General features: G+C 38.1%; 1 protein-coding gene across 16 annotated transcripts in view; it reads right to left on the bottom strand.

Annotated features, from left to right (window-relative positions):
• Nucleotides 1-15,809: 15,809 nt before the first annotated feature.
• Nucleotides 15,810-19,974, bottom strand: part of LOC308615713 (zinc finger protein 227-like) — a 379,433-nt gene continuing 375,268 nt past the window's right edge. For 14 of the 16 annotated variants that reach the window (XR_014015542.1, XR_014015543.1, XR_014015544.1 and 11 more), the window contains one exon: nt 15,810-15,889. The gene's annotated coding sequence lies outside the window, so the exon portion shown is untranslated. The remainder of the gene's footprint in view (nt 15,890-19,974) is intronic. The other 2 variants (XR_014015552.1, XR_014015553.1) reach the window with 2 other exon arrangements.

Raw genomic sequence — 19,974 nt, 5'->3', positions numbered from 1 at the left:
AAAGAAAGAAGAGAGCAACCAAACCAAAAAACAAATCCACCAATGATAACAAGTACTAAAAACTATACAAGCTAAAAAAAAACAAAAACAGACAGACAGAACCCTAGGACAAATAGTAAAAGCAAAGCTATACAAACAAAATCACACAGAAGTATACACATACACACTCAGAAAAAGGGAAAAAATATATATGTATCATTACTCCCAAAGTCCCCCTCCTCAATTTGGGATGATTCGTTGTCTATTCAGGTATTCCACAGATGCAGGGTACATCAAGTTGATTGTGGAGATTTAATCTGCTGCTCCTGAGGCTGCTGGGAGAAATTTCCCTTTCTCTTCTTTGTACGCACAGCTCCCGGGGTTCAGCTTTGGATTTGGCCCTGCCTCTGCATGTAGGTCGCTGGAGGGCGTCTGTTCTTCGCTCAGACAGGACAGGGTTAAAGGAGCAGCTGATTCGGGGGCTTTGGCTCACTCAGGCCGGGGGGAGGGAGGGGTACGGAGTGCGGGGCGAGCCTGCGGCGGCAGAGGCCAGCATCACATTGCACCAGCCTGAGGCACGCTGTGTGCTCTCCAGGGGAAGTTGTCCCTGGATCACAGGACCCTGGCAGTGGCGGGCTGCCCAGGCTCTTGGGAGGGGAGGTGTGGATAGTGACCTGTGCTTGCACACAGGCTTCCTGGTGGTGGCAGCAGCAGCCTTAGCGTATCATGCCCGTCTCTGGTGCCCACGCTTTTAGCCGCGGCTCATGCCCATCTCTGGAGCTCCTTTAAACAGCGCTCTTAATCCCGTCTCCTCGCGCACCAGGAAACAAAGAGGGAAGAAAAAGTCTCTTGCCTCTTCAGCAGGTCCAGACTTTTTCCCGGACTCCCTCCTGGCTAGCTGTAGTGCACTAACCCCCTGCAGGCTGTGTTCACGCCACCAACCCCAGTCTTCTTCCTGCGCTCCGACCGAAGCCCGAGCCTCAGCTCCCAGCCCCCACCCACCCCGGCGGGTGAGCTGACAGGCCTCTCGGGCTGGTCAGTGCCGATCCTCTGTGCGGGGATCTCTCTGCTTTGCCCTCTGCACCCCTGTTGCTGCGCTCTCCTCCGTGGCTCCGAAGCCTCCCCCCTCCACCACCCGCAGTCTCTGCCCGCGAAGGGGCTTCCTGGTGTGTGGAAACATTTCCTCCTTCACAGCTCCCTCCCACTGGTGCAGGTCCCATCCCTCTTCTTTTGTCTCTGTATATTCTTTTCTTCTTTTGCCCTACCCAGGTACGTGGGGAGTTTCTTGCCTTTTGGACGGTCTGAGGTCTTCTGCCAGCGTTCAGTGGGTAGCAGTTGTTCCAACTGTAGGAGTTGTTCCACGTGTAGCTGTATTTCTGATATATTTGTGGGGAGCAAGGTGATCTCCACGTCTTACTCTTCCGCCATCTTGAAGCTCCTCTCAAACGCGTTTTATCAGATTCTGAAAGTGCTATCTCCTTAATTTAAGGCAGTTAATTCAATTACCATTTGTCAGCTCTCCTTCCCCTGTTGAAAATCTAGTGACATCCGCTAGACCTACACACTGCTCTGTGTCCTTCTCGCATATGTTTCTCTGACCTCATTCTGTCCTGTCAAGGGTCTTCAATGGCTATCCAGCAGGGTACAGCAATTGAAGAGACAAGTATAAATTTGATTGAAACATACAAGTGCTCCAAGGAAGCCAAAAATCAAAAAGCATTTTCCCGTAGAAAAATGATACTATCAAATTTGTCTCCCACTTATTTTAAGCTTAATGTGATCTAGTAGAAAGGGAAAACTACAACCTAAATAATGGCATTACTTGACATTGAAATGAAAAGGTATAAAATGTCCTTTTTCCTATAAAAGAAAAGAAAATCACGAACAAACCAGAGGCATGGTGGCATCATATAACAAAGACATTTCCAAAACCAGGCTAGTTGGCATTCAAGACATTCTTTAGCTCTAAAAAATGGATTAAAAAAAGTCTCTCTAACATTTAATGACATTTTCTTTGTCTTATAGGAGCTCCTCAAATAAAAACACCAGCAACAAAACACTTCTTTGGTAATAATCCCTAAGGATATCATTTTTACTCCTCCTGGGAAAAAATATGTTTTCATGACTAATCCCTCTCAGTAGTTAACTCTTCCAACATTCCACACAATTCTATAAATAAAATGTGTATTTTTTTAACCAACATGTATTTTCTAAACTTGTAGAAGTTTAATGACTCAAGTAGAGGGAAACAATATTGGATGTAGAACTACTTTTTCAAACAGGCAATTCTCTTGCTACCAGATTTCCTCTGGTGGCCTCTCTCCATTCCCAAGACCCCCGTATAGTCCCCAGGATCAGAACAACTGCAACAGGTCCAGAACAAAGCTAGTTAGAATTTTTATTGTCAATATTGGCTTGTATCTTACTCACTCATTAAATAAGCTTATTAGAATTTTCATATTCAATATTATTCTATCACATATCTATTATGTTCCTACTAGCAAAGCCCAAAATACAGATGCAAAGAGCTATTTATAGCCCTCCTGCACCAGCACCTAGCCTAATCTTCATGATCCCTTTCTTATCCCACTAAATAGTATCTCTAACTGAACACTGAGACACTCATTTACTTGACTTGGATTTGTTGTGTTTTTCCTTTATACAGGATTAAGATTCTTCCCTATGACCTCCTCTTTCTTCCTTCTGTCCAAGCCCAATAATACCCCTACTAAACCTCAGAAAAATCCCACTTAACCCTACTCAAGGCCACCTGACAGATTTCCATAGCAGCTAAAAATCTCTCATGCAATTCTGAGCACAAGCCTGGGAAAAATGGAATCCATATCCTATACAACAGGGTGTAGGGCTCATGGAGGGCCAGGGACTACATTAATTGCCTAAATGTTGAGATTTGAAAACATTCTAGAAAAGTTCCACCAGCCAAGAATATTCCCATCCAATCCTAGAGACCAGCCAACCAGTTCTTCTTGAGAAGAGGAAACTTTGTATAATGGAGAAAGCCTGACACTGAAGTCAGTTCTGGTTGTGTCTGAATACCAGCTTCTTTGGTTCCTAATGTGCAACTGTAGACAAGTTACTAAACTTTTGATTCTCAATTTCTTTTTCAAAAACTGGAAACTATAATCCCTACCTTGCAAATGTGGTGCAGATGCAGGCAGTGTGTAAAATCTGTAAGGCATATGCAGTACTCAGTAAACAGAAGCTCTTATTATTACTATTATTGTATTCTGACACCTTAGTGAAAATGAGTTTGCAAATTCCTCTTCTTGCATCCAGGATAGATGTGGGGCAACATAAGATTCCTTGATAAATGGCAGCAGAAGCAAAGGGGGTGACAATGAAGAAAAGGGAAATAAAATAGTTCAAAAAGAATATGTAGAGATACCAAAGACTACAAAGTCTACTATACTGCTCTTACAATCAAAGTAGAAAATTAAAACATTTACTAAGTTCCTAAAACAAGCCAACCATTTTCCTAGGAATTTTTCTTATATCACAATATATCAATGCATTAATTGATCAAATATCTTTATAATCATTGAAGGAGCAGGTTATCTTCACTTTACAAATGAACAAATCTTGAATCTCAGAAATTTTAATTAACTTTACAAGTTCACGCAACTGCTATAAGTTCAGGCCTTTTTCACTCTAAAATCCATTTCCTTTCTGCTCTGTCATGCTGCCTTCCAGGTAGAGATCAAGTGCTGGCTCTGCCTGAACTTTGGCAGTTCATTTATGATGAGTTTTCCTTATCTGTAAAATGTCTATAATCCCTGCTTACCTCAGTGGGGTGGATAGAAGAATAAAATTAAGTATAGTACATGAAAGAGCAAGTTATTCCCAAAGAAAATATTAACTTAATATCATAACCATAAAAATAAAGCTGCCAGATTTATCAAACCCCAGAGTCCCCAGTCTTCTATTTTATAATGTGATCCCATCCCTTGTATCCCATTTTAGTCGCCATCTTCACTAATTCATTTAGAAAATATATTTTGACTATCTATTACATTCCAGGAAATTTCCTCTGTGCTGTGTATCTACCTTCAGGAAGTTCAAATCCACTAATGCAGAGAAACACACAATACAAATTACAGCTCAAAATGTTGAGACATAAAGAGGCATGAACTAGGCTTTGTGAGAGCACAGTAAAGTTACCATCTCTGCCTGAGGAAACTGCAGAAGCCTCTCAAAGAGGGAGACATATGTGAACTGTCACTGAAGGAAGATTAAGTATTTGCCACATGGACAAAAAAGGACATTCTGAGTTAAAGCTAGGAAATCTCTTTTAAAGAACCATTTTGCTTCTGGCAAGAAACTCTGTGATACTTTCCCTTATGATTAGCTGGGGAAAGTGATTACATTTGGAAAGGTCTGACAACGGGAATCCAAGTGTTTTAATTGGAAAATTTTATTTGCCAGAAGTTGTGCATTTAAGTGTAATGAGTGATTACAAGAGCATATCTCTTGAGTTGTGTTAATGAATGCCAATGCCTGTGTTAGGTTAGTGGTAAAGGAAGAATTTCTGAAATGACCCCTCAAAAATGTCTCACTGTTGGGGCTTCCCTGGTGGCGCAGTGGTTGAGAGTCCGCGCCTGCCGATGCAGGGGACACGGGTTCGTGCCCCAGTCCAGGAGGATCCCACATGCCGCGGAGCGGTTGGGCCCGTGAGCCATGGCCGCTGGGCCTGCGCGTCTGGAGCCTGTGCTCCGCAACGGGAGAGGCCACAACAGTGAGAGGCCCACGTACAGGAAAAAAAAAAAAAAAAGTCTCACTGTAGTCACTGGAACCTGGGCACAGGTTGACTTCATGATAGGGATTATCTGCATGGGCCCAATGTAGTCACATGAGCCTGAGAAGCAGAGAACTTTCGTGGGCTGATAGCAGAAAAGAAAGTCAGAGAGACTGGAAGAATGAGAAAGACTCAGTGTGTCATGGCTGATTTGAAGATTTCAGGTGGAAAGAAATGTGAACAGCCTCTGAGAGCAAAGAACAGACAGCAGCTCATAGCCAGAAAGAAAACAGGGCCTCAGACCTACAACCACAAGGTACTGGATTCTATTGTACCAACAACATAAATGAGCTTAGAAGCAAACTCTTCCCCCAAGCCTGCAGAAAAGCCCAGCCAGGCCAACACCTTGATTTTGGCCACGTGAGACCCTGAGCAGAGGACCTAGTCAGTCCTAACTAGACTCCAAACTTACAGAAACTGTGACATAATTGTGGGTGTTGTTTTAAGTCACTAAGTTTGTGGTCATTTGTTTACTCAGCAATCGAAATCTAATATATTTAACACTTTCAAAATCCTATAAAAAGGAAAAGTTTAACGCTCCAAGTATTTGGAGTGGTTTTTAAAGAGAGTTCTTAATATAAGTAAAAGTGATTGGTCCCTCCTTTATTGGCAAGGAGGGGAGGTGGTAAGGGTGCATATTCTGTCCCAAATGATAATCAGTAAAGTCATAAGGACCCCACACAAGTAGCTGTTTTGCCCTCAGGAAAATGAGGCAAAGTCTTTGATAGACCCTTCAATTTTATTTCTTAATCTCTGAAGTTCAGACAGTAGGGCCTTTTCTCTTCCAGCCAAATGCATGTGATTTAGAATCTGGGACTCACGACTCTCTCATCTAATTCACCCACTCTTTTCCACTTGCTGTACCAAAAACAGAAGGTTAAGTGTATGTTGTAGGTAGAGACTCTTGGCAGTAGTGAACGTAACTGAATGTTTTTTTCCTATAGAAATCAGGAAGTTACAATGCCTAGGCAAGAAGGAATGCAATCACAAGTTTCAACACAGGAGTCACTTGTGGCCAGATTCTCCTTTAGGAAACCTAAAACAAGGAAGAGAATATCAGGTAAAGGAAACAAAATAAGCAAAGCATGGAAAAGATCCAAAAAAGTATATTCTTCATGGAATTATAAGAAATGTGAATGGAATATGGGTACGAGGTTTAGAAATGAGACCAGTGAGATGGACTGGGGCCAGATCATAAAGGACCTGAAAAGCAAGGGGAGTAGCAGCATCTGATTTTATTTAAATAGAGAATTCTGGCCATAGTATGGCCAAAAAAAAAAAAATGCAGAGGAACAAGAATGGAAGCAAGATAAACAAGTATCTGTCACAGCCATCTAGATGAGAGATGAAGCTGACTTGGCCGAACGTGTTTGCTGTGGTCAGAAGTGGTCTCATTCAAAGTATACATATACATATATATATATATATATGTATATATATATATATACACATATATATATGTATGTATATATATATACATATATATATGTATGTGTATATATATATACATATATATATATGTATGTATATATATACATATATATATATATATATATATTTTTTTTTTTTTTTTTGGTGGTACGCAGGCCTCTCACTGTTGTGGACTCTCCTGTTGCAGAGCACAGGCTCCGGACACGCAGGCTCAGCGGCCATGGCTCACGGGCCCAGCCGCTCCGCAGCATGTGGGATCTTCCCGGACCGGGGCACGAACCCGTGTCCCCTGCATCAGCAGGCGGACTCTCAAACACTGCGCCACCAGGGAAGCCCTCAAATTATATTTTGAAGATAGATCTAAAACTACTTGCCCTGATCAATTCTGTCCTCCCTTATTCTCCAGCACCCGCCTGAATGGCATAATGCAAGGGAAATAAACTGCTGACAGTAAAGTCAGCCTCAGGAGGCCACTGATGTTTTCTGGCCAAGGGATAATGAGAGGTGGAATTAACATGAGGTAATTTCATTCTTTCAAGCTTTCCTCAATCTTTCTTTACCTTCCTAAGTAAATAGCTAATATGTGGTATCACCTGCTTCCCTTCTGTGAGTCCCTTAATGAAGATTGGCCCATATTCCTCATTGGCAATTTGTTTTTCAGTGACAAGGTGACAGTTTTGGTTCATTTAAGAAACAACCAATTTCCAACCATTGAAAAAACATCTGGGAATGCTGTTCTCCTGAGATCAGAAGATTGTTTTCTAATTGGTCTCTTTTATAGAAAATGTGCTCCTTCCTTGTACACAGTGCTCATGTATATCTTGTGGCCAGAGGGACTCTGCAGGTTGACCTCCACAATGCTCACTTTGGATGCCTGTGGTGTTAGTGCAACCTAATGAAAGGTTACTGTCAGGCTTTCCAAATGGCCACCGAATTTGTTAGCTTTTAACGTATTCCACAGGGAAACAGTTAAACACACATAAAAGCAACCGTGCAAAATACAACTTTGAGGATTAAAGTCTCTAAGTCATGAGGCATTATTCTTTACGTTGACTTTGTTTAAATGGGATGCCTAATGAATATATTGATAATTTAGGACTATTTTAAGTTCAATATTTACATTTTAGTTTCACATGGAAATGTTTTATCATTTCAAATGTGTTAATAAGAGATTGATAGCAATTCATGTTAGTGGTTAAATAGAATGATTTCCTCCTCTCTTTATTCAGTTATTTATTTATTCACACATTCATTGAAAAATACTAAGTACCCACAACCTGCACTGAATCTGGCCTGGAAAATGAGGTGAACTTGAAGGAAAGGACCCTACTCTTGCGTAGCTTAAAATTTAATGAATTCCACTCAAAATGTTGCAAAAGAAAACTGTATTTGGAATATTAAAATCTACCTTATGTTAATACCACTGCCCTTCTATTTTAGGACCTAGAGTTACTTTACCTTTCTGAGCCCTATAAGGGGATGGAGAGTGGAAGTGGAAGTGAGAGAGTTGGAATAGAAATTGCAACTATGAACCCAGTTTGCTTCACAGCTTTGCCTTGGACCTAGTACAGCCCACATCAAGCAAAGAGCATGGCAACGCCCCTTGGAAATTTGCCAGAAAACTTCATTGCCTTGATTGATCAGATTCCTCCTCTCCCTGGATTCACCTTCTTCACCTGTGAGGTGAACCTTGGCTCCAAACTGACTTCAGATCCAGCAGCCACTATAGCAATATAGGCAAAGATAGGACCCCTATTATCATTCTGTCTCTCTCTCCCCCACCCAGGTCTCAGACACACACACACAGACACACACACTTCTCTGGGGCCACTGGCTACAAAGCTCCATTACTGGGATATACAACTTTAACTGCAGACCTTCAAGTTTTACCAGTCCCAGTCTTTCTGATCATAGTTGTCTAACAATCCAAGCTCTCATTTTAACTGATACAGGGAGCTTCCAAGTTATTCCTCAAATATTCCTCATATACTCCACATTGGTCAAGGGTATATACGTACACATGTATATAAGCAAATTGAGCCATAAGAACCTGCCTATACACAAATGCAAATTAGTTTGGTTAAAGCATATTAAGCAACAGATGTCTTTAGAATATTACCATTAGTTAAAAAAGACTTTTTACTTCAGACTTTTACTAGCTTACATTTCCATTAAAAAATTGTTTAATTATTTTACTTTCCATTTTTTTGTCCAATAGAAAGATTTCACAAGATTATTTAACAAAAGAATGTAAAAACAGATGATATAAAACCTGGAAACTTCATTAATTTTTTCATTTTCTTGGTTTTAAAAATATTTACTCTGTATTATTATAGCAACATCTGTTTTTACAGGATTATCACACTATACAGTATTATACCAATGTTCTGGTAAGCATTCTGGCCCTTAAATGAATTGAATGCCTCTAGCATTATTTCTAGTGATATGTCTTTTACTTCACGAAGAAATCTCTTATTAGCATGTTCCTGGCCTAAAGTTGAACTGATTGTAACACTTTCCTTTGTAGATATTGATAGAACTATATGAACTTAAGGATCCTTATAAAAAATCATATCTAACATTCCAATTCTCCAAATGAGAAATGTAAGCTCATGTAATACAAAGTGATTCCTTGTCCAAAGCCACAGAATTGGTTAAGTGGCAGAGTATAGTTCTGCTACCCCCTGCTTTAATAGGAGAAAACTAGCTAGTTTTGGATAGAAAACTAGTAACGGATATCTACAACAGCACTCAGGAATAACTGCAACAAACTAATGTAAATAAATAAAATATGTATTTATTAAAAGAAAGAAATAACAATGGAACACTAATTCCCCTTAAGTGGAGCAGGAAGTAGGCAGGATAGACAACCTCATAAACTATTAATAGGTGTGTAATTGATAAAAATCTCTTTGGAAGGCAACAAATACCAATTTTTTTTTCAACTTTCAAATAGCAACTTCACTTCTATGAACTTATCTTAAGGGACCTGCACATGTGTCCAAATTCATGAATAAGAATGTTCTTTGCAGTACTGTTTGAAAGAGAAAAATACTGGAAAACATGTATATGTCCACCAATAGGGATAAGGTTACATAAATTATGGAACAGCCATAAAATGGAATAGTCTGTAGCTATTTTGAAATTAAATGTAGATATACTAGCTTACTAGTCATTGGATAGTAAGCTAACAGCCAAAGCAGTTTACTCTTCATTCTGGTCACAGAAATAGGCTCTATTTCCAAATTACCCTGGCAGGCAGATGTGGCCATGTACAGAAGTCAAGGGAAGGTGGACAAACATGGTACGTGCCTTTCTGGTCCTAGTCTGCAAAAACCTCCCACATTCTACCTCTATGCTCTTTCTCTCTGTTTAATGCAGAGAAACATAGGTACCTTGGAAGCCAAGCATTCAAGTTGCAAAGCTGCTAGAGAAAGGGTCAGGGAGGAAGTTCATTGCTGATCATGTGAGCAAGAGATAAGCTTCTAATGAGCTAAGCCACTAAGATTTCAGAGCCCACCTGTTGCAGCAGCTAGCATTACCCTAACTAAAAGAGTACACTCATTTAAGATATATGCAAAATATATTAAGGAGGAAATAAAAGTATGGAGCATCACAAGTAGTATTTCACATTTATGCCTTACAAAGTATACATAGATAAATTTTCTATATGCATAAATGGCTTATTGAGAGCTTAACTTAGAGGAAAATAGGAATCCACTTTATATTTCTGTCTTCATGGTGACTTTTCTCATCACCTCATAGCTTTTGGATCACTTTTAACTCATGAGAATAGTCCGTTTTTTAAATTTAATAATGATGACTCATTTTTCAGATATATAAAATCTAGTCCATTCTAAATCCAAACCACATCTAATGTAACATTTCTTCATTCCCCACTTCAGGTGTTGGTTGTGGCTTGGAGTCATGCAGTGGGGATGCTATGATGTGTCTCTTCTTCCACTCCCCTTCCTTGTTCTATTATATCCTCCTCCTTCTCCATCCCCTCTCACTATGCTGCTTCTGGGTGTCCCACACTGTCAGAGGTGAGGTTGGAAGAAAGGAGGCTCAAGTCTCTTATGTGACTGATGTAATCTGGCCATACCTACTGTCAGGAGAGCAGGCAGACAAGTGCTGGATGTAATTTAGGATGGATTGCGGCTCTTCCAAGAAAACCTCTATACTACATAATCCCTGATGCCATCCCAGATGAGTTCCTGTGAAACATCAGGGATTATTTGCTGTCCCCTACTGATATACCCCAAAGCCTTCCATTACTAGAGTCCTCTCACCACCATTCTTAGCTGACATTTTGGGAGAAGTTTCTCCAGACAATTCAAGCCAAGTTCCCTTCATTAGTGTCCATTTGGCTTGTGATAAACACACCTCTTCCCATACCACGTGGTAGTAATACAGGTAGGCTCTGCTACTGCCTTCTCTCCTTACTCTGCCTTGAGGATGCTTCAGGCAAGAAGCAGGCTTTTGTGTCTATGTTTGTGAGCTCCCTCTCCAAGGGATACATGGAAATTTGCTCCATCAGCATTCCCACCAAATTAACCTTGGTGCCATGGCTGACCTAGGTCCCAGCTAGAGGAGTGAGGTGCTGATCTCTTCTTCTTGCAGACTCCCCCTAGTAACTATGAGACGTGTTATAGAGATATATTTGGCTTAGGTTGAGAAAAGTTGGGTCCCTTTATCTCTCCTCTAATGTAGGGAACAGAGAAAAGACATATCACTCCACACAAGACCTAAATCTCTCTACTCTGTCATACAGACTTTCTTTATCACCTATCAAAGTCTAGTTTCCTTTTATATACCCTGAAGGTGGGGGGTTACAATTAATAGTTGCTAGACTAGTAATCTAGCATATAAATTATAGTATATCTCTTCAGATACTATTTCAGTTTATTGAAAGTTCAGAGACCACAGGAAAAACAATTAAACACCCAAGTATGTGTGTGTGTGTGTGTGCGTGTGTGTGTGCACATGTGTGTGTGTCTGTGTGTGTAGAAAAGCTCTTACAAAATAAAATGCTTTGGGGAGGGAGGTCAAAATCTAGGGTGGAAATGATACTCATTTTTCATTGTAAATTCTTTTATCATGTTATTTTTTTATTTAAAAAGACAGCTTTTTAAAAATAAACGAAATTAGGACTTCACTGGAACTACTTTTTACTGGGTTATAAGAAATGTTCTTAGCCATTTTATCCAAAGAAATTGAACATTTAGAAAATTATTGCTAGATCCAAGACTTTATTTGATGGCAGATTTTTTCCGCCAAAACTGGGTATGAAACTGTGGTAGGGACTGCTAAGTACCAGAGCAGTCCTCTAAAATTGTGGAAAATATCAAAAAGGCCTTTGGGGTTCTGTCCTCCAGAAAATCTGCCAACTGCATTCTCCACCGCTGCCAAAGTAGTGCACGCAGTTTCTGAAGGTAATTGTTACTGTTTTCATTCCCTTCTACCAGTCGTGCCAGGCCACAGAATGATAAAAGTGGCACTAACAATTCCCTTATCTGGTGCCAACAAAGAACTCACACCTTAAGCTGTCATTAATTTTGAACAACACATGTGACTGACTTTTTCAGCTAGAAATACCTTATACTTCACTCAAATTTGGAACATAGTAAAATTTTATTAATAAAATAAGACTTTGCCATCAACTCTGCCAGGAGATTCAATTATTTTCTTAGTTTCTTTTATATTTACTGTTTTATTGAAATTTATCCTAAAATCTATGAGGAAGTATTTGTATAAACATGTGCATATGTATACATATATACATACACACACACAATTTAATTTATGCATCTATAATAGTGAAAGAGCTCCATAATAGAACTTTCAGTTCTCAATAGAATACAATTAATAACCAGCAGGCCCTAGGCAGACCTAAAAAATAATTACAAAGATTCAACAGCAAAGCTTAAAAATAACACCAAACACTAAATCCAAAAGTTAATCCATTGCTCTAATCTGGGTGGCCAATGGAGCTGAAAATTAAGAAAGAAAATGTAGAATATACAAACTTAAGAAAGCAGGAAAACACATTTTTTGATAGCTCTTCACACCTGGTAACTCCCAAAAAATAACAGTGTAGGAAGGTGAACCCAGGTTGCTGGTAGTTGACCACTGTGTCTTAGGAGAGAGAGTCTATACCAGGCAAGAGCTGGGGGCAGGGCAGAGAGAAGACTCCCAGCCCTACTTCAGACTGATGATTGTAATTATTTTGCTATTCCAAAGGGTACATATTTTAGCCAGCAAGCCAGATGTGTTTGGCCCACACAGTGTGTGTTTGTGTATTTGTTGTTTGGCTGGTTTAAATGACATATAAACATCAAAAGTTCCCATGAAAAATTGGCTTCCCCATAATAAAAGAACTGCAAGACCTTTTAACTTTGACCCCACAATTCCACAGGCCATAATAGACTGAAACAGACTAGCTATGGCACCCCTCAGCCTCCCTGATGTGGAGACTCAACACTTGTGTAAATTCCTCAGCTTTTATCAGCGCCTGAGTTGGAGAACTCTGATGAAAATCTAATGGTTTGAAGCAGTATTTCATAAAACTTCACAATGATGTTACAACTGTTGGGGGTTTCATAATGTAAACAGGCAAGAATGGCACATACCACTGACTACTGCATTTTGTTTGGCTGAAATAATACATGGGAAACGGTAAAGTAAGCAAAAATGTGTTGCTTTGTCAATTTATATTATTAGAAGACATGAAAAGACAGTGCCAAAGATGTAAAAGTACCAGTATTCAAAGGAGTTATATGCTGTGGGAAATTGATATGCAGTTGAATAAAAATATAGTCATTTCTAACACCTCAACTTCTAACATTTGCAGATTCTGTCTCCACTATACTTAGAGAACTTCTTTTGTGAACAACTATCAAAAAAATGTACAGGAGAAGATGGGCTCAACAACCAAAATATATTTTTAATAGAAAATAAACAATGCTTATGAAAAAACTATAAATATAACCAATGATGAGGTGACTACTCTGCTATACATACATACATTAATTAAAATATATCCACGGTAAGTTTAAAGAAAAGTGCTTACAGACAAAATTCATTACTGCATCAGGCATAACTAAACTATTAAAACAAAAATATGAAATCCAGGAGTGTCCAAAATTTTATGGGAGGACATCAATTGGTTAATTTCATATATATAAACATTAGCCATAAGGCTAATTTTAGAGTTGGATAAATTCTGTGACTCACTCCATTCCCCTGCGGTTTCCTCCACTCAACCTTTCTGCAGATGTTGATAGCAAGGTAGATGCAGAAATATTGGACCTTAGGCCAAACAAATGACAATATTCAGAAACCTTAGAGATGAAATATTTCAATGGCTTTCTCTATAAAGTGAGGAATTCTTACAAAAGTATGTAGCAATTTCCTCTTTGGTCCCATGTTTTAAACCAGATCATGTGTCCATTCTTGACCTGTCTCTGTGGTCAGGACAATGCTGTCACTAAGTACTTAGGCCGGAGAGCTTGATCCAGAGGAGGATGAGAGTAATAGTTGCCTGAGATCATCTGCTCTCAACTCTGGCTGCACTTCAGACTCACCCGTGGAGCTTTTAAAACAATATCCCAATAATCAGGACTTATCCCTTTGAGTGGTGCTCAGGTATCTGAAATTTGTAGAAAATCCTTAGGTGATTCTAATTTGCATCTGGGACTGAGAACCACTGGCTTGTACTAATTAGAACTCACCACTGGATGTGGAATTAACTCCCAAACTGCATGTACTAAACAGTGTCTGAAAATTAACATTAGTATCCAATAAAATGCACATAAACACAAAGAAAACGTTAACACATTTAAAAAAACAGAACTATAGATCAGATTAAATATAAGATTGCCCAATTATGTATGCTTTAGGATAAACTATGTTACATCAGTGTCCTAGATAACTAGTCAAGAAAGAAAACAAAAATGCAAGTATATATAGACCCTCGGGAAAATAATGAGTATCAAAGAGAATTACCTATCAAATGCATATAATAAATCTGAACTTGATATTGGTGGATGTGTAGTTAAAGTTCTAAACTGATTACTTTGCCAAAAAGGCTGATATTTTCCAACATGACATAGCATTCACATTGTATTCTCCCTTCCTCTCCCCTCCCTTCTGGTAGAAGCTCTATAGAATTTTTGTGTTTTACATTTAGGACACTTTCATTTTTCTTCCCATTTTAGAGTAATTAAAGTTCATTACTTCTATTTTTGATAGATTGTCATTTTCTATCCCCATTCTGTGCTATATCTATAGCTATTAGACATTAATTATTGTGGAAGAGAGGAAAGGAGAGAGGGAAGGAAAAGAAATAAAAAGAAGGAGGGGTGAAAAAGAAATCTTCAGTAATTACAGAATCACATGACATTGTCTGTTCTTTATTTTTTTTTAACACTTAGTAATCCTGCCATATTCAAATAGAAAACCAGTTCAAAAATACTTCTCAGAACCTTCAGTTTTCAGACCTTTGTTCTCATTGGATAATGAGTGAAAATAACAAACAAGGGTCAAGAAGAAATGCAATTCAAACCTTTCCCAAGCTGATCTTTCCAGCAAACTTGATGACTGAGTAAAAATAGTAACTACCACAGAACACACATCAAAAGAAAGTCATCAGAGATTTAAAAAAAGGGAATTCCCAAAAGACATAACAATTCTCAATGTGTATGCACCTAATAACAGAGTATCAAACTCTATGAGGCAAAAACTGATAGAACTACAAGGAGAAGTAAATGAATCTACTATTATACTTGAAGACTTCAACAATCCTCTATCAAAAATGGACAGATCCAGCAGGAAGAAAATCAGTAAGGATATAGTTGAACAGAACAACACCATGAATCAATTGGATATACTAGACATCTATAGATTGCTTCATCCAAAACAGCAGAATACACATTTTTTTGCAAGCCACCATGAAACATTCTCCAAGATAGACCACTTTCTGGGCCAGAAAACACACCTTAAATTTAAAATTCTAGAAATCATAAACAAAATCTGCTCTCAGACCACAATGGAGTTAAACTAGAATTCAATAACAGAAAGATAACTGGATAATTCCATAATGTGGGCAATTAAACAACATACTTTCAAATAACACATGAGTCAAAGAAGAAATCTCAAGAGAAATTTAAAACCATTTTGAACTAAGTGAAACGGAAACACAATGTATTGGTGGGTGACATCAGCATCATGGTAGCATCTCTCATGTTATCCCCCACCCAACAACAAAAATTCAGCATCAGTCCATGGATTGAAGTGCCTCTGAGGGAGATTTGAGTTCCAGTGACATATGCCAAGGAACCTGGAAGTAGTGTAACCCACCCATGTGGCAGGTGATAGACAGACCTCAATCCTGGCTATGGACCATGAACCAGATTCAGCCCCTCTTGGCTGTGGTCCCAGGAGCCGCTGAGAACACTAACTTAGACAATCATCCATGAATAAAAGAGCTTTTGTGGAAGTCTAATTTTCTAGAGAAGAGTTTCTGCACACTACTGGAGCAAAATAAATATGACTTTGGACATATTGATGTAGGTATCAGAAACAACTTGACTTACCTGCATCACCCCTCACCCAAGGCAGCATAGCTTAGGGCTAACAGAAATCTTCCTCAGCCTGTGACTTCTCCTGTGGGGAAATGGGAGAGCATGTGATTAAGCCTCTGACTTCCCCAGCTATGCAAAATGCTGCCAAAGAGACTCATTGCTCTCTCACCCCATTCATAGTACTAAATCATAAACTACATGACTGGGGACTGGGAGGAGTGGAAGACAGAACACTTGAGGGACAGTAAAGGAACACAGATCCTACTAATTGTATGATGGACTCCATCAAGAAGCCCATACATGGACTACTGGGAACACCTCACTCATGGGTCCCCTCAATTGATCCAGGAGCACCCTCAGCACTCCATGTGCCTTACCCACATACACCTGCACACTTTTGCCAGCTTCTTGTGCATGTTTCTGATAGAAGCAGTAAGAGCAGTCTTTGGAGAATGGCTAGAGAGTGAGCAAAGTCAGACAAATCTGTGAGAGATGAGAGAGATCACGAACTTGGGCTCTAGCATCATGTTTGAGAAAACAGAAGAGAGGCTGTCAGCACTTAGCCATGGGCATTTCAGTGTTCATAGATAGCATACAAGCTTAAGAACTCTCCACAAGATAAAGCAAAAAGTGTGGAGCAGGTGTACCCATAGAAGGCCTGAAATATCCTCAGAACATCTACCAAGACTGACAGAAGACATCTCTCTCCTGGAGGCAGATAGTGAAAACTGGAGGAAGTGACTGCTACTTCAAATGTAAAGACATCCACACAAAACTTCAAGGAACATGAAAAATTAAGGTAACATGACACAACTAAAGAACCTCCATGTCTTCCAGTAACCTAATCCAAAGACGTGGACATCTACAACTACCAGATAAAGAAAAGAAGATTGCTGTTTTAAGGAACTCAATGAGCTTCAAGAAAACAGAGAAAGACAATTCCATGAGCTCATAAAAATAATACACTAAAAAATGAAAAGTTTAACAAAGAGATAGAAACCATAAAAATGAACAAATAGAAATCTGGAGTTGAAGAAAACAATGAATGGAATGAAAATGTAATAGAGAGCATCAACAGAATTCTTAAGTAGGAGAATCAATGAGATTGAAGACAGAAACTTTGAAACTATCCATTCAGAGGGGAACAAAGGAAAAATAAGGAAAAACAATGGAGAAAATAGATGTTAAGCCAAAAACAATAACTAGAGACAAATGAGGTCATTATATAATGATAAAGGTGTCAAATCAGTAAGAAGATGTATCATAAACATATAAGCACCCAATATGAGAGAACAAAAAATATATTAAGCAAATACAGATCTGAAGAGATAAAGAGATAGTACAATAAGAGTAGGGGACTTCAATAACCTACATTCAACACTGCAAAAATCACACAGTCAATGAAGCAACAAGGAAACATTAGACTTAAACCTTACTTTAGACTGAATGGGCTTTATAGATATGTACACAACATTCCATCCAACAACAGCAGAATATAGGAGTTCCCCACTGTCCAAAGTTTTGCTTCTCATGGTTTCAGTTACCCACAATCAATCACTGTCCAAAATTACTAAATGGAAAATTCCAGAAATGAACAATTTATAAGTTTTAAATTATGTGCTATTTTTGGTACCATAATGAAATCTCCCACCTTCCTGCTCTGTCCCACCTAAGATGTGAATCATCCCTTTGTCCAGTGTATCCTACCCAATTAGTCTCTTAGTAGCCATCTTGGTTACCAGATTGACTGTTGCAGTATCATAGTGCTTATGTTCAAGTAACTCTTATTTTACTTAGGAATAACCCTAAAGTATAAGAGTAGTACTGCTGGCAATTCGGATATGCTGAAGAGACGCTGTAAAATGCTTCCTTTATATGAAAAGGTGAAAGATCTCAACTTAATAAGGAAGGAAAAATATCATATGCTGAAGTTGTTAAGATCCACAGTAAGAACAAATCTATCAGTGAAATTGTGAAAAAGGGAAAATAAATTCATGCTGGTTTTGCTGCTGCACCTCAAACTGCAAAAGTTACAGCCACGGTATGTGATAAGGCCTTAGTTAAGATGGAAAAAGCATTAAATTTGTATAAGATATTTTGAGAAAGAGAGAGACTACATTCACATAATTTTTACTGCAGTTTATGTTATAATTGTTCTATTACATCATTAGTTTTTGTTGTGAATCTCTTACAGCACCTAATTTATAAATTAAACTTTACCATGTTTACGTACGTATGTATGGAAAAAACATAGTATATATAGGATTCAGTACTATTCACAGTCGCAGGCACCCACAGAGGGTCTTGGAACATAGCCACCATAGATGGGGGGGGACTATTATATACATTCTTCTGAAAGGCACCTGAAACACTCTCCATCATATGGTAGGCCACAAAGCAATTCTGAGCAAATTAAAGAATATAAATCATACCAAGTATCTTTTTCAACCACACTGGTATAAAACTAGAAATCAGTAACAGGAGAATTGTTGCAATTTTAAAAACACTATCCTGTACAATCAATGAGTCAAAGAAAGAATTGCAAAAGAAAAAAAAATAACTTGAAGCAAATGAAAATGGAAAAACACGCATCCATACCTATGGGATGCTGCAAAAGCAATTCTAAGATGAAAGTTTATAGTAATAAACACCTACATTAAGAAAAAAGAAATATCTCAAACAACCTAACCAACCTAATTTTTCACCTCTGAGAACTAAAAAAAAGAACAAATTAAGTCAAAAGTTAGTAGAAGAAAGGATATAACAATGATCAGAGCAGAAACAAATGATATAGATCTGAAAACCAATAGAAAATATCATAGAAACTAAGAGATGATTCTTTTAAAAGATAAAGGAAACTGACAAATCTTTAGCTAGACTGACTAAGAGAAAGAGAAGAGTAAAATAAATAAAATCAGAAATAGAAGAGGAGACATTAGAACTGATACCAGAGAAATACAAAGAACCATGAGAGACTACTAAGGACAAGTGTAAGCCAAAATAAAATTATATAACCCAGAATAAATGGATAAATTTCTATAACCATACAAACTACCATGAAGGACTCACATAAAAATAGAAAATTTGAACACATAAATAACAGGAAGACTGAATCAGTAGTCAAAAATTTCCCAACAAAGAAAAACCGAGGACCAGGTGGTTTCACTGGTGAATTATACAAAACATTTTAAAAAGAATTAATGCCAATCCTTCTTCAACTTTTCCAAAAAATTTAAGGGGAGGGAACCCTCCGAAACTCATTTTACAAGGCCAGCATTACCCTGATATCAAAGCAAGATAAAGACATTACAAGAAAGGAAAATTAAAGACCAGTATTCCTGAAAAATATCGATGTGCAACTTGTTAAGAAAATATTAGCAAACAGAATTAAAAACACTAAAATGATCATTCACCATGATCAAGTGGGATTTATCCCTGGAATACAGGATGATCCAACATATCTAAATTAATAAATGTTATACACTACATTAATAGAATAAAAGGTAAAAATGATCTGATCATCTAAATAGGTGCAGAAAAAGCATTTGACAAAATACAACATCCTTTCATGATAGAAATGCTCAACCAATTGGGAATAGAAGAAATATACCTCCAAATAATAAAGTCTACATATGACAGATCCACAGCTATCATCATACTCAACAATGAAAGGTTGAGAGCTTTTTCTCTGAGATCAGGAAGAACACAGGTTGCTCACTCTTATTCAATACAGTACTGTCCTAGCCAGAGCAATCAGACAAGAAAAAGAAATAAAATAATAAAATGAATACAGATCAGAAGGAAAGAAAGAAGTAAAATTGTCTTTGTTTCCAAATGATACGACCTTATATGTAGAAAACCCTAAGAGTCCATGAAAAATGTTAGAACAATCAACAAATTCAGTAAATTTTCAGGATACAAAATCAACACGCAGAAATCAGTTGCATTTCTATACACTAATAACAAAATATCTGAAACAGAAATTAAGCAAATAATCCTCTTATAATAGCATCAAAAACAGTAAAATACTTAGGAATAAATTTAACCAAGGAGGTGAAGGATTAATACACCTGAAACAATAAGACCTTGATGAAAGATATTGAAGAGGAGCACAAAGAAAACGAAAAATATCCAGTGTTGATGAATTAAAAGAATTAATACTGTAAA

This window comes from Mesoplodon bidens (genome assembly GCF_964165515.1).
Source record: "Mesoplodon bidens genome assembly, chromosome: 4".
In the NCBI taxonomy this organism is placed as follows: Eukaryota; Metazoa; Chordata; class Mammalia; order Artiodactyla; family Ziphiidae; genus Mesoplodon; species Mesoplodon bidens.
This window is presented reverse-complemented; position numbering and strand designations above follow the sequence as displayed.